Source organism: Notothenia rossii (genome assembly GCF_949606895.1).
Source record: "Notothenia rossii genome assembly, chromosome: 3".
Lineage (NCBI taxonomy): Eukaryota > Metazoa > Chordata > Actinopteri > Perciformes > Nototheniidae > Notothenia > Notothenia rossii.
Genome location: NC_136901.1, coordinates 62,650,103 through 62,672,863, shown reverse-complemented (window position 1 = coordinate 62,672,863; position 22,761 = coordinate 62,650,103).

Here is a 22,761-nt window from a genome sequence, read left to right as displayed (position 1 = left end):
GTCCTTGGCACTCAGACTCTAGAGGGGTCATTTTGTGATCATGGGGCATCACCCTTGTATACAGCATCAGGACAATATCATATGGAGTCAGACACTGGAATTGTGCTGGAGGCGTTGACTGGGACTGATGGAAGGATGAGGCTGATGAGACTGAAGAATCTGCGAGGAACGAACTAGCGGCTGAGAAATAATCATATATTAAAAGACGGCAGCATCATAAGAGGGCAACCAGAGTGACAGAGTGTATCAGTGTGCAGTCTACCATCCTCTTAAAATACTCTGTCCAACAATATCAGTCTCATGAGGAAAGTTTTTTTTAACGCTTATTCAAAAATAGCAGAGAAACATGCATTCTTGTTCTCATGAGGGGACATTGACAGAGGATTACTGGAAAATTACACAGTAAGTACTTAGTAGCCTACATGTGGGGGTAGTTTCACTAGTACTGAGTCCAACAGGATCAATCTCACGACGAACTAATGGCAACAAAAAAGAATTCCCTCATCAAATTTAGCAGAAGTGGCTTGATTTTGTTCTCAGCAGGGGACTTTGACAGAGTATTTCTCAATAAATACACAGTAAAAGTACTTCAATGTATTGTAAGTAGTAGGCTAACTAATACAAAGTCAAACAGTATCAACTTCATTCAGAACTAATTGTAAAATGATATTTGTATCATTCATCAAAGATAGCAGAAAAACATGCATTATGTACTAAGGAGGGGACTTTGACAGAGGATTACTCACACACAGTAAAAGTACTTCATTTTATTTCTGGTAGAAGTCAAACTAGAACCGAGTCCAACAATGTCAGTTTCCTTAAGAACTTGTGGTAACAAATATTTGTTTCACTCGTCAAATATAGCAGGAATAATTAAGAGAAGCTGATTTGAAAAAACAAACGCGAGAGGCGGCTGAGTGACCGCAGTGCAGCATCGCTGTATAGTTTAAATCTCCTAACAATGTTGTCCATTTTAGACAGAGGCTTATTATATTTACAGCCCTTAATAACATTAGTTTTCTGGGCTCAATAAGTGTCTTGGCCGTTTTCGCTGTGATCGCTAAATTCCCATTGTTTATAATAATCACCGGTCCTTCAGCAGGATACTGTAGTGATTCAAAGTGTGATTTTAGCAAACGAGTGCTTTTGTTTTGAAATCACTTCCGTGAGTTTCGCCCCGCCCGCCCCGCCCCTCGCTGACCATTAGAACATTTAGTAAGGTAAAAAGCAAAAAGGCCTCTCGAAAGCTCTTCCGTTTACGTGTTTAATAAAGAAAAACAATTGGACGGTAGATACACGGATTCCTATGTGTAGCATTTTGCAATGCATAGAAGAGAAGCCAAAGTTCTACATTTGTATGACAAATAAAACTCAGGGGCAGTCATGGACGGTAGGTTTTCCTACTAAGTGAAGTAGTAAACTCAGCCTCCATTTATTTTCATATCAAATTAGCGTGTTAATAAAATAAACTATCATGGCTTATACTTACCGTTTTTAGTAGCAGAGCTCAAAACGGCTAATTTCCCCCTGAATTCCTGCCCTTATGTCTCGTAAAACATATGAAATCCTGCATTAACTTTTTTAATAGTAATTTTCAGGCAAGGTTAAGCATAAATGTAGCAAAAAAAAAACTGCAAGTTGCTCTTTAAAGGTCCCATGACATGGCAATTTCTACTGATAATAATTCCATTGTTGAGGTCTAGAATAGATTTACATTGTGTAATTTAATTTAAGTCAATAACGCATTAACGCAAAAAAACGCAAAAACGCCACTAATTATTTTAACGTGATTAACGCATGTGTATTTTTTGTCCTCGGCCGCCCCATAGTTTCAGAGCGCATCGAGTTTAAAATACCATCTACAAGCTGATGCTGACAGCCCCGCTCCTGCTGTCCGCTTGCGGCAAACCACACTTCAACGCTCACTGGCAGGCACCGACTGGCTATTGGGAGGACCGGGAGGGTGTGTGTATGTGTGGCGCGAGAGAGAGACCTTACGTGTATTGTTGTTGTTGTTAGCATCTGGTGCTAGCTAGCTGCGCTAACGGATATAAGGAGCTGTTTCAATGAAAACAGAGGAGCGACATTTCGCCGACAACTGCGCCGATCACTTGACTTTATGCAGGTAGCCAGACAGTGGGACATTGTAGGAAAGGTCAGCACACTCAGCAAAAACAGGAATAAAAAAGTCTGATTGTTTGTCCTTCGACTTTCTCGACGACAGTACATTCAAACACTTTACATTTAAAGAATGGAGCTCTATGGCACAGAGAAGGAATTAGACACACACACTAGATACACACATTAACGGTTGGTTTTGCTCTGCACATTGCTGATAATACAAAATATATATATCCATATTTTTCAACCCTTTAGGCTCATTAAAACAGACTGATTAGTGGCAACGATTTCCAATCCTTTTTTCACACTGAAACAGTGGTGTGAATGTAATTTGTTATTTGGAAAGATAGTGTTGTTATAAACATTGCATTGTCTCTGTGAAGATTACATCATAAATCGGCCAGCAATGGAGCCATTAGATACATCACAGAGGAAGCAATCTGCACTCCATTTACTGATGTTGTTTAGTTGTTTGTATTTTGAACTACAATGTAACATTTTCATGGTAAAGAACATTTTCTATTTTTATCAAATCAATTTGTTTAGCCTAGCAACATATCTGATACACAGGAGATAATGTATTTGAAAGAGTCCATGTAAACCCTAAACAACAGGAACCGTCTGTCCTCTAGTAAAGTCTTTGCACCAAAAAGATCAAAGTCCATATCTTCTTAAGCAGTCAAAGTTACTGTCAGTCTGAAAACAATTTGCCTTCAACAGGTTTTTATACAAGTCATTTTCCATTTCAGTAACTCTGAAAGCAGCAGTGTTCTCTGCAGCCCTACGTGAGGCTCAAATACTCCATTTTTTTAAGGCAGCTCATGGAATATGAGTCAAAGGATGAAAAAGAGAGTCAATTATTCCCTGTCTTCTCTGTTTAACCCTGGTTTACTTTGACCACATTAGTGATCAATAGGAAGCGGGAACATAATCCTCTCGGCTGTATTTGTTTACCTCCTTCGCATCAGCCTTAATAAATATGTGATTATTCTGAGATGCTGGAGAGCTCAAATCCAATTACCCTCTCTTCCTTTTAGTGCTTTCAATGGAAACGTGTGTGTGTGTGTGTGTGTGTGTCAGTGTGAGAGTGAGTGTGTGTGAGAGAGTGTGTGTATGTGTGAGTGAGAGTTAGTGTGTGTGTGTGTGTGAGTGTGTGTGTGAGTGTGTGTGTGTGTGTGTGTGACGTGTGTGTGTGTGTGTGTGTGTGTGTGTGTGTGTGTGTGTGTGTGTGTGTGTATGTATGTAGTAAGAAGACATCTTGTTCCTTGTTGTTGCAAATATCCCCGCAAGGCTAACTATTACTCCTTATAAAGGATTAATTGAACTGATCATTAATTCAACCTCAAGGCTGCAGTGAGAGCCTCTTGAAGTTACTATTTCACTCCCCCTTTCTTTTTCTGGATTTATGAAATAGACATAAACCAGTGAGTGAGTGTCTGTGTGTGTGTATGTGTAAGACGACCTAGGGACGGTACAAAGGTATGAAGGATGTGAGTTGTGGTCTCAGAAGAGAGAGGTTGAAGGGAGGTTAGTGCCCCTTTTGAACTTATGTTGATCCAGTCCTCTCTCTGTCAGAGCTTTATTTTCCTCAGGAAAAATCAGCCAGTTGTTATTCACTTACTGCAGGGGACTGGGTGAAATGCAACCTGTCTTCCCCTCTCTGTCCCCTGTTCAGGCTCTATCTCTCTGTATATATAGTGAAGCCCTTTAGAAAGGCAATGTTAGTCCTGTGTCATAAAAGTGTAGTATTCCCTCAGTGTAGGCCGTTAAAGAGGCCCTATGATGCTTTTGGTGATTTTCCCTCTCCTGTATATGTTCTACTATTTTGTGTGGTCTACAAAAGCAAAAATCTCTCTCCCACACCCTGCACCCCCCCCACCCCTCATACCTCTATACTCCGTTTTGCTGGTTAAATACTGACACATATTCAGAACTTCAGACCTAAACTGGCTTTAAGAATGGCATCTCAAATCCAGAAATATTGGATGACGTTTTACATCAATGGACCTGTTTGACACCTGACTTTTCATGAAGAACCATCACAAGGTTGACATTTGTCATTCTAAGTGAAATGCTTCCAATCTAGTGTAGTACACACATACCATGTTTTTATGGGAACATTTATTAACCAGCTCAAAAAATAGAAATTGGGAATACATATGGTTTGGTTTTGATTTTAAAAAATAAAATATATTCAGCCCTAACCTCAATACTTTCCACACATTTCCTTAGGTTGAGACTGCAGCCTCATCCACATGATGTTTTATGAACACGTCTCTGGAAACAGAATTCATTTGAAGTATTTCTTCTTTCAGTGAGCGAGGAGTTACACAATGGCTTTCTGTCCATGTGTCTGTAAACGCCAACAAGTTAATGAATGTTTAATTAGAAAAGTTTCTCCGCTCTTAGCTTGTGGGTTAATTTAGAATACTGATTTTTCTCTGCAAAGTGCAATTATTCCAAGAAAGAAAAAAGATCCATCTGTGAGGGCTGATTCGGGGTCTGAAAGCTGGGTTTTGTTGCAGATCAGTGGTAGTGGGGTGGATTTATTTTAGTAGCTTGAACAGAATTGTGTTGTCTGAGAGAACCAGAGAGGACTTGCACACACACTGCACCCCTCCCACTATCTGCGCAAACAAATACACACAAAAATACTTGTATTGCTTTTCTCTGGGAGGACGTTTCATTGTCTGCTTTCACTTCTGAAGCCAAGAAGCAACCACAGCCTGAGGCAATCATCACTCACATTCTCATACACTTTTTGTTTGTTTTATTTATCTAGAACTCAGCTTGCCAGCTGATACGATCATAACTACATGTATTTGTGTGCACTGACAGACAGTTGTTGTGCGACTGTATCTTCTCGGATGGACGTTAGTAGATGACATATGTATTGGGGTGAAGCTGGTGACTATGAGGGGCCGTGCAGGCCGTAATTCATACGTGTCCTCTCACGCACATACATTCTCCTTTTACATACATACATTTTCACTCTCACACACATACATTCTCCTTTTACATACATACATTTACACTCACACACATACATTTTGCTCTCATATTATCCTATTTTAATGCACACATTCATACATTGTCACTCAAATATTTATACATTTTTCACTCACACATATATACATTTTGCTCACATATTCATATATTTTGACGCTCATATTTATACATTTTGCTCTCATGCACATTCATTCAATGTTTAGATTTAATATTATAAATAATGTATGTCTGAAGACAATATATGTGTGCAAGAGAAGAATCTATGTATGTGTGAGAGAAAGTATAGTAGAAACGGAAGGACATTGGTTGAAACGGAAGGCAGGTCATTATCGCGCTGTGATTGGCTCAGAAGGTTGAGCAGGACGGGCTCATGTTCAGAACTTCGGATTCAAATCAACATGATGGAGGCAGATGAATCCGTGTATCTTAGGACAATTTTTTTTTCTTTATTAAACAAGTAAACGGAAGAGCGTCTGACAGGCGTCTTTGCTTTTAGTTTTTTTCCTTACTAAATGTTCTATGGGTCATTGGAGCGAGGTGCAGGGCGAAACTCGCAGAAGTGATTTCAAAACACAAGCACTCGTTTGCTTGGAACGGTGATAATATTATAAACAAGGGGAAACAAGGTGAATTTAGCGATCACAACAACAACAACGGCCAAGACACACATTGAGCCCAGAAAATGAATGTTATTAAGGGCTGTAAATATAATAAGCCTATGTCTAAAATGGACAACATTGTTAGGAGATTTAAACTAAACAGCAATTCTGCACTGCGGTCAACTCAGACGTCTCTCGCGTTTGTTTTTTCAAATCAGCAGCTCTTCATTTTTTTCCCTGCTATATTTGACGAGTGATACCACAAGTTCTTAATAAAACTGACACTGTTGGACTCGGTACTAGTTGACTGCGAACAATACATTGAAGTACTTTTACTGTGTATTTTTTGAGAAATACTCTGTCAAAGTCCCCTGCTGAGAACAAAATCAAGCCACTTCTGCTAAGTTTGATGAGGGAATTCTTTTTTGTTGCCATTAGTTCTTCGTGAGATCGATCCTGTTGGACTCAGTACTATTGAAACTACTCCCACAAGTACTATGAAGTACTTTTAGTGTCTACTTTTCCAGTACTTTTCCAGTAATCCTCTGTCAATGTCCCCTCCTGAGTACAAGAATGCATGTTTCTCTGATATTTTGAAAAAGCCTTTCTTCATGAGACTTATATTGTTGGACAGAGTATTTTAAGAGGATATGGTGGACATGATATCAGCAATACTTCCAGTCAGTACTCCGGCAGCAGCATTTTACACCTTGGAAAGTCTTTAGAGACTGGCCTGGATAGCTGGTCACAACTATCCTTCAGCAAAGTGACACACTGTCACTCTGGTTAGCCTCTAATGATGCTGCTGTCTTTTAATATATGATTATTGCTCTGCTCCTAGTTCAACATTCATCTCCCTCCATCATTTTGATTTGAATCCGAAGCTCTGAACATGCGCCCGCCCTTCTCGACCTTCTGAGCCAATCACAGCGCGATAATGGCCTTCCGTTTCCACTATACTTTCTCTCACACATACATACATTCTTCTCTTGCATAGTACATATATTGTCTTCAGATAGCATATATTATTTATAATATTAAAGGTAAACATTGAATGAATGTGCATGAGAGCAACATTTATAAATATGAGCGTTAACATATATGAATATGAGATCAAAATGTATATATGTGTGAGTGAACAATGTATAAATATGTGAGTGACAATATATGAATGTGTGCATTGAAATATGATAATATGAGGGCAAAATGTGTGTCAGTGTAAATATATATATGTGTGTGAGAGTGAAAATGTATGTATGTAAAAGGAGAATGTATGTGTGTGAGAGGACCAGTATGAATTACGGCCTGTACGGCCCCTCATAGGTGACCAGCATGCTCATGGCTGTTTTATGAAACTTCCCATTTTAAGATAATCCTTCAGTTTCCTGGACTCTTAAAATAATTTGCTGGGATCATGAAACCAGATGTCTTTAGCCAGAACCAATATATAACCAATATACGTATATCATCGTATAATGATATGGCAGACTAGATGTATTAGCCACATATCTATGATGTTAATTGATCTTAGTTTTACCTTTGGATTAAGGTGTACTAATAATGGCTGATTTGACTTTGAGTTTATAAGAAATTATTTTCATAATGTGGAATTATCTAATATCACACACAATAGGAAATATGAGACCCCTGTATGGAATTCAGTCGGATGTTGCGTCAGAGCATTCTGAGGTAATCATGGATTTATGTCTAAAAAGCTTGACATAAATCCCTGCCATATTCAGAACATAAAACATTATGAGAGATACTACCTGGTAACAAACCTTTTGATAGACTCACCAAGATTTCAGAATCATAGCTAATCCAGTGGAAGTCCTCACACATTCAATAAAGTATCTATCTATCTATCTATCTATCTATCTATCTATCTATCTATCTATCTATCTATCTATCTATCTATCTATCTATCTATCTATCTATCTATCTATCTATCTATCTATCTATCTATCTATCGATCTATCTATCTATACTTTTGCATTTCTCCTGCATTTTAGAGAAGTGTGTCATTGTTCACAGATTATGGATATCTGTCTCATGAAGACTGAAGAAAGATGGAGGGAGCAATTTGTCCATTCTCCCTGTGAAGAGCATTCCTTCCTGCGACAACCCCCACCCCCTTCTCCCCTCCTGGTCCTCTCTGCTCTGGATGATAAAGTATCCAGGCAGGAGGTCTGTCAGTGTATAAGTGGCCCCTGCCCAGGCTCCTCTCCTGGGGCACCGTGCAGGGGGGCTGGGAGCCCCTGCTGGAGCTCTGATGACGAACGAGAGGTAAAGAAGCCTTTCCATCTGTACCCATATATGCCCCCCCCCCCCTCTGAGCATACCTCTCCTGCACCTCCATCACCTGCCGAGGTCTCACTCAGCACTCGTTTTGTCACAGCGTCCTTCTCTTCTTCCACATCTGTCTCCCTGTTTTGTTTTTCTCCAAATGTTCAGTTTCCTCTCCTCCCTCATCGCATTTTTGCCCCCCTCCCTTCAGATTTGTGTGGTTGCCCGCATGGAGTACTCTTCCTGTGCTATCACCAGCAACACACGTGCACACCCACACACACTCACACCCTCCCACGCACATAAACACGTAGAGACAGAAAACAGCACGCGTCATTACCTTGTTGAAAAAGTGCTGCCAGCCTGAGTCATCTATCAGTTCTCACTCCTCAGATGCAGTGGATGCTGTCTTCCTGTCCCTCCCACCAGATCCTCCACCTCCTGTTGGCTGTCTGAGAGGTCATGGGTCAACGCTGGAAGGCGGTGTGTGTGTGTATGGGGGGGGTATTGACAGGGTACTCATAGAGCAAGCTAAAAAGGTAACTTCCTTTTGTTTCCTATCACCTGCAGCCTGAGGGCTCCACACATCTGTGTATGATGGATGCTGTACCTAATGCTGTGTTTTTTTTAGATGCAAAGGCCATGGAGGCACAACATTGTCCTCATTTAAAGCTGACAAGGAGAATATATTTTGGATTTGCTGGTTTAGATTCCATTCTGTGTTCCTTCACTGCAGAAGCCGTTTTGATGATGTTCCCGGTGCACCCAGTGGGCCGGGAGCCTCAGGGTGGATCACCAGAGACGCCCCACAACACTGACTTCTGTGGCAGCGCTGTTCGCTGTGCTAAAAGCCTTAGGGTGCCAATTTACAAGACCTATCCGTCTCCGAAGACAGGAAGTCAAGAACTGGATGGCCCTCTCTTCTTATTCTTGAAAGCACAGCGCTGCACTCCAGTTAAGATCTGAGAACTATTAATGCCATATATGGTTCTCCTAAATTCAAAGGGCATACAGCATCACAGTATGCGTTAGAAATGAGCAAGGCCTGCTGCATATGAAATGAAGACGCTGGGCGAGATGGTTCCTGTCATTATAGCTGTTACCCACTTTGGGATACTTTCTAATAGAAATACTGTGTCAAAACAGAAAGCAGAGCACAAACGCAGAGTCGAGCAGGATTGATTTGTTCATCCTGAATTACCTTGCTGGTCAGGAAATATTGAGCTGTGAGTCAAGGGGACTTGCCGGCACAATTCAATAGGTGAGATGGGTCATCTGCCTTCAAGTGCTGCATTGGCCTTGATTTAAAGGAAGAAATGTAGTGTCCTTTTATGGTCTAAAAGCTCTTTCAAAGGTGTTTGCACCAGAGGTGTTCAGCACGCACCATCTGAACTCTGAATCCTCAAGTTGAAGTTAATCAGTTTGTTTAGCATTAAATCTATATTAGGTTACTTCTCTACGTAGAAGTTTACCAAAACACCACAATCTTCAACGAACACAACAACATCATTTGAATCTGCAGAACAGTTATTTGCAATTTATACCTCTTGTTTGCACCAAAAGAAAAATACATGTTTTAGACCTGAGCACACGATTTATGCAATTGATACCAATCATGATGGCCCTTTTTCTCTTTGACCGTGACCACAGATGCAGTTTATACAGCTAAAATCAAATGATAGCCATTCCTCCCCTCATAGCCCTCTTATTATGCCAATATGTTATTCACTGATGGAAACATAACATTCCCTATGTCACCAAACTATTTTGGCTAAACATCAAATCATATATCTGTCTCCCAAAACAGGCAAGCTATTAGTAACATCCACAAGAAACAGTGAGAGACCAAATGTTGTCTTTCTTTACCCAGCTGCTTTTGTCCCTTTTCACACTAACCAAAAATCTAGTTTGTTTCAAGCAAACCGGACCCTCAGACCCAGGATCACCACGGTCGCTCCCCACAACACTGACCCTCTCCTTTACCCCTTCCCACACAGCTATCTGTTAAAGCATGTGGATGAGTGGTGGAGGAAGTGTTCAGATTCTTTACTAAAGCTAAAACACTAATACCACAGAGTAATGTACTCCAATAATAGAAGAAAACTTGGCGGAAAACCTTTAAGTGTGAGCAGCTACATTTACTTAAAGGTGCCCTATGATGCAAAATGCACTTTTTTATGTCTTTTATACGTGTCCCCGGTGTGTCAGGAGACTCACAAAGTTTCCGAAAATACAACTCTCTCTCTTTACCTCCGTACCCACATTTCTAAAAACGGGGGGAAAACGGAGCTTTTGCTGTGGTCATGACGACCAGTGGTCATGACGACCAGTGGCGGCGCCAGGGTATGGCTGGGTTAGGCTACAGCCATACCAAGAAATGGCTTAGCCCCACCATGAAAAATAATGTTAAAGTAAGCCAAATAAAGTCCGCCAACTCGCGCGGAGTAAGTTGCACAGACAGCAAGTAAGATTGATTTCAGTAGCCACTTGTCTGGAAATACCAAATACTAGAAACAGTTTTGAAAACCTTTGTCACGTAGTGATCGTCTTCTCAATAGAACATCTTTGATAATGTCTTCTGGCCAATCAGAATCACGATAACGGCTTGGTGTAGTTGCAGGAAGTCCCGACGGAGAATACTTTTGCGGTAGTACATCTCTATATACATCGATACAACATTACATGTTGATAGAAATCAACACGTAATGAAATAAGACCCCACGGTTTGATGATTGATAGATGATTGATAGGTGTGTGGGCTGTCTTTCATTTTGACACACAGAACAATTGGGGCTATCCACCCTTATCCACAATGTAAAGTAATTCACACAGCCTCTTCCCTCTTCTCTCTGTGAGGAGCAGCAGGTTCAGCTTTCAGAACAAAGTAACAAAAAACAAAAATGGCATTCATTTTTTTAAATACGTCGTGTAATAATAGATTTATTTATTTTTCTTCTCAAGAGAGTCCCAGGATGTGTATTTTATGTTAGTATTTCAAAGAATCCCCCCAGACCCCCCTGCAGGGGTTGGGTTTTCAGCATGTCAACTCTTTTACCTGTGGGGAGATTGCAGGATTGGCTCCAGCTCGCCCTTTTTATTTACTTCAAGACAAATGTGCCTTTTTATTTCATACAGTTCAATTTGGATTGAGACAGGGAAATAATATAAACTTCACGCGTGGCGTTTCACTGTCAAGGGGAGCGATGTAGCGTGTATGTAATTACATTGCAAATACTGACTTGAGCCCCACCACTGTATGGGTTAGACCTACCATAGATTAGCCAACAAAAATACTCTGGAGCCGCCACTGATGACGCAGGGTTGCCAACTCTCACGCATCTGGCGTGTGACACACGCTTTCACACTCAATCTCACGCTCTCACGCTGCCCAAACTATTCTCACGCCAAAAACAAGATGAACCGGCGATCGTTTTTGGTTGGTTATTTACAATGTTGAGTTGACAGCTGCTCAAGCTGTCAATCCGCTCCCTCCCCGCCCCCACCCCTCTTAACAACGTTAACAGACAGCAGAGCAGTGGGAGCCGGTTGGTCAATCCCCGACCCGTATTGCGCATGCGCAGATCTAAGATCCAGTAGAAATAATAAAAAGTAAAAGTCTGCTGCCTATTGTTCTTCTAGGCCAAAATAGAGTCAAAGAGTATATGAGAGTGAGAGTGCGTTAATTCATATATTTGGCAGTTTGGAGTAAGTCTGTAGATTTGTTTGTGTGTGTGTGTTTCAAGTATAGGCCTCTCACGATAATAAATTTTGTTGGATACATTTTCCCGGAAATTATTGCGATAAACGATAATATTGTCAGCACCGTTGTATGACCATTTTAGACCACTGATATAATGATAATATATAATAATAACTCAAGTACATCCTTTCAAACTGCTAGTCACATCCTCATGTAAGTGGAAATGTATCGAGTTCATTTTATTTATCGTACGATAAGTCAATTAATTGCTTATCGCGACAGGCACACAATAAAACAGTGGAAACAAACATGTGTTTGACTTTCATTAGTGAATGAAACTGTGTGCCCTTTATAGTCTGTGTCCTATATTGTATATATATCCTATATATATGCTAAGGTCCCGCTACTGACACGATAGCAGTCATTTAGTGCGCATATGTGGAATTAAACCCATGATATCAATATCTCACTCCAGCCAGGTACCCAAAGTTGGCAAGCCTGGATGACGACATTACTCAAATGTGGGCTGGCTTTACGCCCACGGGCCTGTCAGAAACGTTGCTGTATCAGAAACAATGCGTGACGTGTTTTGGAAGTAATATGGTCTGTGTTTACATTAGCAAGCATCGCTAACACTCAGAGCTAACCTGTACTGGAGAGAGTATGTGTGAAGAAGCAGGAAATAAAAAGGTACTCACCTTGTGGTAAACCCACGAGAGAGAAAGCATTTGAGCTCCATACTTGTCTCGAACGAGCTAAGAACCAAAATGCAACACACGGGAAACCAGGGAAAGTCGGTAAGCAGCTTTATTATAAAGTGTCTCACTTGAAAAGTTCTGGTATGAGATAAACCGGCAGACAGTAGGCAAAGGGCTGGTCGGGGACAGGCGAGGGTTCCAGGAGTAGGCAAGACGGGAGACGCAGGTACAGGCAGGGTCAGGAAGCAGGCGAGGCAGAATAATCCAGGGACAGGCAGGGTCAGGATACAGGCGAAGCAGGCTGGTCAGGGACAGACAAGGTCGAAACCGGGAGAGCAATCTGGAAGGTAATGCGGGAAATAACTGCATGCTGCGAAGTACGATCTGGCACTGATGTGAGAGTGAAGGGGGCCTATATAATAGTGGAGCTGATGGGTGTAACAGAGTGTGAGAGAGAAACAGGGAGTGACTACCAGGTGGCTTAGGTGGCTGAGAAATGCTAATGCAGAAAATAGGTAAGTGAGGGAGCAAGCTGAGACAATACTGTTTCAGAAATAATGCTTGATATGGTTTGGAACATAATATGGCGTTTAAGTTTCTGCAGGTAGAATTCTCCTGTATGAGCTCTCCTCTTTTTATTTTTCAAAGCTACAGACCCAAAATCAGCACTTTAGTAACAGGGCTGAAATAGAGGGGTATGAAGCATGCATGGGTGATCTGTTTGGTATTTTGAGCAAAACACTTCAGAGACATGTTTTGTATATATCTGAGACCTATGATATATGACTAAAAATTGTATAATAGAAGAAGTTCTAAAAATTAAATGTTCAGTGTGATTGTTATACTGTTATTTATTTTATCATGATATTATGATTATCCATGAATCCATTTAAAAGCAGGAAATGCCTTTTTACTTTTTTCAGGCGGCGATCATTTTAATTTAAATGCAAGTCAGATTAATGATTATTTCCCCTATGGATTAATCAGCTGATTGATCTTGATTATTGAAGGATTCTGCTTAGAAAGTGTTCGTCATTATCCAGAACTCAAAGTTACTCCTTTATAATCTATATATTATCATAAATGTAATCAGTTATATTCCACTCAAGTGGATTTACATGTCAAACCTATAAAAAAACAAATTCTGAAAGTGAATGTATACATATAATATGCTATGAAAACCAGCTGAGAGTTCAATGAGCAATGGAATGAGGGAGATGCAAAAATAAATTGGAACAAAAGATATTGGTTGAAGGAGAATGGACATGTTGCAGATAAAGCCATCCTCCATCACTCCCAGGCATCCTTTTCAACGTAGGCCTCTTGGCTGCACTGTGCAAACACAACAAAGCACAAGAAAAATTAGACCCCAAATCCTCCCAGATTCCCCAGCTGAATTCACAAAGCATTGTTGGGTTTTCCCTAGCGATCCCCTGCCAGCATCATGGCCTGCATCCAGCTATCCATCCCCACCATCCACAGCAGAAGCAGGAGTGGCCTCCACCTCACCTGTCACATTCATCATGATGGAAACAGCGCTCTGCTGCTGAAATGCCAGCAAACCAATCATGCAGGAAAACACAAAAACACAAAGTAATTATGTTCCAGTGCTTCTGCTGGAGGTAATTAAACAACACATTTCTCTCCAATACACACACAGCCTGTAGCCGAGCAGCTGCAAGAAACACACACACACACGCACAAACACACGCACGCACGCACGCACGCACGCACGCACGCACGCACGCATGCACGCACGCACACACACACACACACACACATGTCTGTTGGTTCATTACCTGATATTACATCCAATCACCATAATGACATTTCTGAACAAAGCTGAAACAGTGCACGATTAAACCATCATATGGGATGAACGTATTATTCATTTAAATATATTGTCAGTGGGTAAAAAAAACAAACATGGTTCTACACTTTTTTCTTGCCCTTGCTCAACATCAGTTTCCGGTAAATAGCAATAAGCAAGTGTACTGCGGCTTTGAAAATTAGCAGCAAATGTCAACACTTGTTAGCTATGATAAAACAGATCTTCATGCACACACATGGGTTGGGACCGTTGGGATCATAACTTACACAAAACCCCTGGCCAACGTTACATGTGGCTTGGCATGCAGTATGATAAAGCTGTGTTTCACCTGATAACAGCAATATCACTATGGAATTATTCTTGAAATCATTATAGAGAAGTTGATCAAACATTTGGCAAAAACATTGAATTGCACACAAATCATTGCTGTACATCATTTCTGACCATTTTGAAATGTTCTGTTAAGTGCGGACGGCCCGGGGGCAAGGCAGAGTTCAAAAAGGGAGATTCGGGCAGACGGCCTGGGGGCAGGGCAGAGTCCAAAAAGGGGAACTCGGGCTGACGGACTGGGGGCAAGGCAGAGTTCAAAAAGGGGGATTCGGGCGGACGGCCCGGGGGCAAGGCAGATTCTAAGGTGGGGGACTCGGGCGGCCGAGCATGAGGGCGAAAGCAGCGGCAGGAAAAGTCAGGGGGCCGGGCCCGCGGGCGAAGACTGCAGCAGGAAGAGTCAGGGGCCCGGGATCGAGGGCGAAGACCGCGGCTCACAGGGGGCCGGGATTGAGGGCGAAGACCAGACAGCTCCAGAGGCCGAGCAGAGCCCGGTGTTGGCCGAACAGGAACTGGAGCAGGTGGGATAGGCCTTTGCAGGATCCCCCACGGAAGAGGACCAGGTGTTGGTAGGACCCCCGGCGAGACATGATGGTGGGGCCTCCAATGGCACGGGACATAGAGTTGGCAGGACCCCCGGTAGAAGAGTAGTCGGCGGGACCTCCAACGGAACAGGACAAGGGATTGGCAGGACCCCCGGCAGAAGAGTAGACGGTGGGACCCCAAACGGAACCTCCAATGGCACGGGACATAGAGTTGGCAGGACCCCCGGTAGAAGAGTAGTCGGCGGGACCCCCAACGGGACAGGACACAGGGTTGGCAGGACCCCCGGCAGGAGAGTAGTCGGCGGGACCCACAACGGGACAGGACACAGGGTTGGCAGGAACCCCGGCAGGAGAGTAGTCGGCGGGACCCCCAACGGGACAGGACATAGGGTTGGCAGGACCCCCGGCAGGAGAGTAGTCAGTGGGACTTCCAACGGGACAGGACACGGAGCCGGCAGGAACCCCAGCGGAACCTCCATCGCACAGGACATAGGGTTGGCAGGACCCCCAGTAGAAGAGCAGTCGGCGGGACCTCCAACGGAACAGGACATAGGTCTGGCAGGACCCCCGGCAGGAGAGTAGTCGGTGGGACCTCCAACGGGACTGGACACAGGGTTGGCAGGACCCCCGGCAGGAGAGTAGTCGGCGGGACCTCCAACGGCACAGGACATAGGGTTGGCAGGACCCCCAGCGGAACCTCCGACGGCACAGGACATGGGATTTGAGTGGAGACTCGAGAGGAACTTGAGAGTTGACTTGAGAGATGACTTGAGAGGGATCTTGAGAGGGAACTTGAACGGAGACTTGAGAGGGGACTTGAGAAGGGACTCGAGAGGAGACTCGAGAGAGAGGGCTTGAGAGGGACCTCGAGAGGTGACTTGAGAGTTGACTTGAGAGGGATCTCGAGAGGGAACTTGAACGGGAACTCGAGAGGAGACTTGAGAGGGGACTTGAGAGGAGACTCGAGAGGGAACTCAAGAGGATACTTGGGAGGGAACTCGAGAGGAGACTTGAGAGGAGACTTGAGAGGGGACTCGAGAAGAGACTCGAGAGGGGACCAGAGAGGGAACTCGAGAGGGAACTCGAGAGGATACTTGAGAGGTGACTTGAGAGGTGACTTGAGAAGTGTCTTGAAAGGGGGCTTGAGATGGGACTCGAGAGGGGACTCGAGAGGTAGCTCGAGGGGAGACTTGAGAGGGAACTGGAGAGGAGCCTTGAGAAGGACCTTGAGAGAGGACTCGAGATGGGTCTTGAGAGGTGATTCGAGAGGTGACTTGAGAGGGCTCCCGAGAGGTGACTTGAGAGGGAACTCGAGAGGGAACTTGAGAGGTGACTTGAAAGGGGACTCGAGAGGAAACTCGAGAGAGGGCTTGAGAGGGAACTCGAGAAGTGACTTGAGAGGTAACTCGAGAGGGGACTCGAGAGGAGACTTGAGAGGAGACTGGAGAAGAGACTTGAGAGGGGACTCGAGAGGGAACTCGAGAGGTGACTTGAGAGGGAACTCGAGAGGTGACTTGAGAGGTGACTTAAGAGGGGACACGAGAGGAGACTTGAGAGGTGACTTGAGAGGTGACTTGAGAGGTGAGTTGAGAGGGAACTCGAGAGGGGACTTGAGACGTGTCTTGAAAGGGGACTCGAGAGGGGACTCGAGAGGTAACTGGAGAGGAGACTTTAGAGGGAACTGGAGAGGAAACTTGAGAGATAACTCCAGAGGGGACTCGAGAGGGAACTGGAGGGGTGACTTGAGAGGGGACTCGAGAGGGAACTTGAGAAGTGTCTTGAAAGGGAACTCGAGAGGGAACTCGAGAGGGAACTCGAGAGGTGACTTGAGAGGTGACTCGAGAAGTAGCTCGAGAGGAGACTTGAGAAGGCACAGGAGAGGAGACTTGAGAGGGAAATTGAGAGGGGACTTGAGAGGGAACTTGTGTTGGTCGGTACGCCGACAGGACACAGGGAGCTGGCGTCGGACGGACAGCCAACAGGAGACGAGGTGCTGGAGTAGGCCGGTACGCCGACAAGACACGAGGAGATTGCGTCGGCCGGTACGCCGACAGAACACAGGGAGCTGGCGTCGGCCGGAGACGAGGGACTGGAGTAGAAACCAAGGCTGCTGGGGCCAGGACTGAGGCTGGATCCATGGCTGCTGCTCGGTTCGTAATGTTAATGTCACGATCTGTCTGTGTTGTGTTTTGTTTTGTCTAGATCTGTCTTTGGTTTTCTGTCTGTGTTTTGTCTTGTTTAGATCTGTCTGTGGTTCCCTGTCAGTTTCCCTGGTGTGTCTAATTTACCCGATTGTGTTCACCTGGTGTCCCTGTGTTTTCTCCTCCCTCCTCACCTGTGTCTTGTTTGTATGATTAGTCTTGTGTGTATTTAAGTTCTGTTTTTTTTGTCTGTCTTTGTCGGTTCGTCTTGTGATATGGCTTGTTCCTCGGTGAGTGTTCTGTTCAGTCTTTGTTTAAGAGTTTAGCCTTGAAATAAAGGAGTTATTTTGTCACTTTAATCTGCATTTGGGTCCTGCTTCCTACACACACCGTAACACCTCTCTACTAAAGATCGAACAACAGATTTATTCCACCAAGGGAGACACTCTCCTGTTTGCACAAACACACAATCTCTCTCACCCCCCCCTCCCCCCTTGCCTTCATTAAAACCATGATGTAAGCTTTGGCAAGGCACAGCTCGCAGGCCTGATAACACCACACATAAATACTTCTGATCCCTGAGATTCCCCTCCTTATCTTTTTCTCTCTCTTTCCCCCCCATCCATCAACACGCACCAGCCACCCCCCCTTCCCTTACACCTTTGTAAAGATCCCTGAAGATGTGCTTCAAAAGCCCAACAAGTCCTGTTTGACTTCCGAGCGCAAGTTAGCATCAGCATTTGCAGCGTGTTGCATCAGCGCGCACACAAACACTTGGGGGATAGAAGTGTGTGTGTGTGTGTGTGGGGGGGGGGGGGGGGGGGGGGTCAGGTTAAGTGATCATTATCCCCTGAGGTTAGGTTACAGGAACTGAATGTCACACCTGCTGCTCCTAATTGCTGACACTCAATCACTGCCTTACACTTTCGCTCACACTGTCTAGCAAGCATTGTTGGAGCCCGGGTGGGGAGGGTTAGATGAAGTCTGCTGTGACACTATATTCAGTTAGAGCTGATGAATAATAATAGGAAAGTTGATTAGACACGTACGTTAATAGGGCTCTGAATCATTTTCCATTATTAATTCAGAACCTAAAATAAAAACAAATAAAAATGTCCATCTTTGTATGATAATATTCAGGGCCGTCCCTGGCCAACTTGGGGCCCCAAGTGACATTGTGAGATGAGGCCCTCCGCCCCAACTGACAGGAGTGAAAACATTTTTTTTGGAAACAGAGTACTTTGCAAATATAATTCCTGTTTATTATTATCATCAACACAGTTACTTTTTTATACAGAGAGGTAAATGTGCATGTATGTCGTTCAGTATGCATTTCCTGCCAAATACTAGCCTCAATAAGATTAAAACATAATTAATGCAAATAAACTACTTCTACTAATAATCATAATCATAATCAATTCAATAATATAAATACTATATTATTTTATTATAATATAGTTGTAATATAGTCAAGACAAAACATGCTTATGACATGCTCAAAAACTGATATTTCTTAAATCTGTATTCAAATGTAGTTCCGTCTGTTAGCAATGTATTAACAACTACACACACATTTCTATCAGTATTTCTCTGTGTTGACATGATGATGACTGTTAGGAGTTAAGGGGAGAGGCTGAGCATCACCATGAAATGTGCAAATTGACATAAAAATGAGGGGTTGGGTGCGCGGAGAACTGCGCTGAGAACCGCGCATTAGCCGAGCTCATAAGCCGAGGCCTCCTGCGCAATGCGAGGCCCCATGCAGCCTGCATGATCGGCCTGTATGGAGGGATGGCCCTGATAATATTGAACTAATATGAGGAGTTGCAGAGATCCAGAGTCCAAACAGGTCAAGAAACACAATCGGACCAAAAACAACTGTTTAACCAGATGAGCTGAACTTTATTTAATTAAAACCAAAAGTGAGCATTGCAGATTTCACAAAACTGAGAGTATGATAATTGAAAATCTAACCAGGAAGTGAGTTTTCCTCTTTATTCTATGTTTAGGAGTGATCATTTCACCAATAAACTGTGTTTTTCTCCCAAATCTATTGACTTATGTAATTCAATCAATCAGTGTTTATTTATATAGCCCAATATCACAAATGTTACATTTGTCTCAGTGGACTTCACAGTTTGTACAGAATATCAGTATGACAATACGACACCCTCTGTCCTTAGACCCTCACATCGTACAAGGAAAAACTTCCGGAGAAAACCCACAGTTTAAAGGGGAAAATGGGAGAAGCCTCAGGGAGAGCAACAGAGGAGGGATCCCTCTCCCAGGACGGACAGACGTGCAATAGATACCGTGTGTAAATTGAAAAGATAATACATTTGCAACATAGGTAGTCCAAATGTTTGGAAATGCATGTGTGTATAATAGGAAGATGAACCCACGAGGATATCCATCCAGGACTTATGATCCAGGACCACAGCCATGACTCAAGATCCAGGGCTCGCGATCCAGGACACAGGACCGCAGGATCATCTATGACTCCGGATCCCGGCGTATATAGACACCAAAAAAGAAAGAAATATGGGGAAGCTGGGTTAATCGGAAGATGAGAGTACACAGGTATAGACAGAGAGAAGGAAGAAGTAAGATGTCCCCCGACAAACTAAGCCTATATCAGCAAAACTAGGGGCTGAATCTAATCAGCCCTAACTATAAGCTTTATCAAAAAGGAAGGTCTTAAGCGCACTATTAAAAACGGATAGGGTGTCTGCCGCCCGAACACAAACTGGAAGCTGATTCCACAAATGTGGAGCTTGATAAGAAAAGGCTCTGGCTCCCATTGTAATTTTAGAGACTGTAGGAACAACCAACAACCCTGCATTCTTGGAACGCAATGCCCTAGGATAGTGGGGTATAATGACTGATCAAATATAACACCAAGATTCCTTACAGTCTCACTGGAGGCCAAATTAATGCCATCCATAGTTAGTATATCTTGAGATAAACATTGGACACTTGTAGCCCCTTTGGACCTATTTTTAGTGTTCTTAGATCACAGACAACACTTTGGTGAGTGTAGTTTCATAACCAATATGACTAAAGTCCACAGGTGAGAGAATAAAGGAAAGGTAAAATACACTTTAGTTTAGTAATCATTTGAAAACATGGTAATTATATTTGGTGAGGACTCCTGGATGGAAGGCTGACCTGCGTATGTTATCTCAATCATTTTTGATTGGCTGCTAAGCTAATGTCACATTTGAATATCATAACCTAACAGGAAATGCTGTTTGTATCGCTAGCTTGCATGTTGGCCGACTGGTTAATCTTTCTATTGGCTTCTCTTCTTATTAAGTATCAGAACTTTACACAGTGGGATAACTTCATGTGATACACCCTCTTTGGTTGATCAAATAGAAACCAAGTGGCTAACCACATTGGCCAGATAACAGTCAAAGCAGCTGATCAGGCAGTGATATCATAACTTGAAGGGTGCTCTGTATCAAACCTTTTTGAGACAACTTCATTTAAAACCTTTACATATCATGTGCACTCATCACAAGCTCATGAACTGGAGTCGGCCTTGACTTGTTAATTCAATATAAATACATGAATGAATCCCTGTGGGTTTCGAAGAAGGACTTTACACATGAAGAGGCATCCTTGAAACCAACTCAATTCACTAAGGAATCCTCCAAATCTCTATACAATAAAGTGCTGCACACTTTTTCACTGGGAATTCCCTGAAGTACCTTCCTTGTTCCTTTGCTCTCCCAACAAATCTCCCCGTTAATATTTACAGTGGCTGAGTAGCAGCAGCTTACCCTCAGGAAATCTGATTACAGCGTGCCCTTCGAACGCAAAACTGATGGGAATCAGTTTGATCACTTTTCCAAAGATCTAGGAATTTATTATTTGTTATTGTTGAATCAAATGCTGTGGTCTGTAGAAGGATCTTGTTCAGGGGTCCCAGAGCCAGGACAGGTCAGGGAGAGTGAAGGGGAAGGAGAGGCAGATGGTGAAAAGGGAGTCACATGAGCACAGTGGCAGTTTTATTTCTTTAAACTTGACCTCAAATATAAGCTTTTCCAAAATAGAACTTTCCTACATAACAGAGACTATGTTTTTCCCAGAGCAAACTTTCTAGTTCTGCACACCTGAGTATCATGTCTTCACCTTTAGCTCAGGTTGCTTAATCAACCAGTTAAGCCCCAAGCCTGTTTTTCAGATCTCAGGCTCGAAAATGACATTCCCAGAACAAATGACTACATCTTCACTTCTAAAAGGGGTACATTAATAATCTTTTTTTCTCAAAGCAATGATAAACCTGTGAGTTGGATGTAGAAGAGTTCTGATGGAACATAGTAAAAAAAAAAAATTATAGTTTCCGTCCAAAATAAACCCATTACTTATAGTGAAAACCACCCTTGAATGATGGGATAGTAGACTAAAAGCTTTAGGCATCCAAACTATAACATATAATAAGTACCCTGTATCAAGATTGATGCAAAACAAGTAAAATTTGAACTTTTTAGAGAGGTTTAGAAGAAAAAAAAAACACCTCTAGGTTCATTTGGTGTGTATTTGCCGTTTCTCTGGAACCCATTGGTCGATATTGGTGATTGACACATCTTTTGAACCGTTAGAGCCAATAGAATCGAAACGGAAGTTCCTAAATGAGTGCTAACGCACATAACTCTTTATTACATATCGGATCTGCACAAACAAGATATCGATTAGCAAGCTGAGATTCCACAGATTCTAGGGGTATAAGTATCATTACTGATATCCACGATCTGAACTCACGACAGGGGAAGCGAAAACATACATCACAACACGGAGCAAAAACGGGACATTGTCTTATCTAGGCTGTTGTTCTGATCAAAAGTTGTGTTCAATGGCATTAAAACGATAAAAACGCTGCTGAAGGTTAATCCATAGATTAATTCAATGTGTCTGTGTCACTTTGAAATGATTACTGATAATCAGTGTTGGGCAAGTTACTTTTAAAAAGTAACTAGTAATAGTTATAGTTATTGCTCTCAAAAAAGTAACTAGTTACTTTTACAGTTACTAAATTATAAAAGTAACTAGTAATAAGTTACTTTACTTTACTTTAAAAATAATAACAATAAAAATACAAGTTTGTGTGTTGTTCTTTGGCACAGTAAGAGAAAAGACAACTCCCCATAATTGTAGCAATTATCATTATGAAATGTAGTGGAACAATAAAACACAAAAGATATGTTTAGACATTTTGACAGGCATCTTTATTGTAGCCTCAACAATCAAGTGGACAATGCTTTCTGTCCTGCACACAGTTTACATTCGACCGTAATATTTTTTGCGTCCTTTATCCCCACAAATTGAAAATAGAGGTTATATCTCCAAGTTGTAAATGCGCTGGTGCTCTCGCTGATACTTGCATCTGCCATTGTGTGCGTGTGTGTGTGCTGGTGTTGGGCGTTGCCGTGTATGTGTTTGTGTTAGCAAGTGTTTTTGTGTCTGTGTATTTTCCCTATAAGGCAAGACCCGCCCAACTC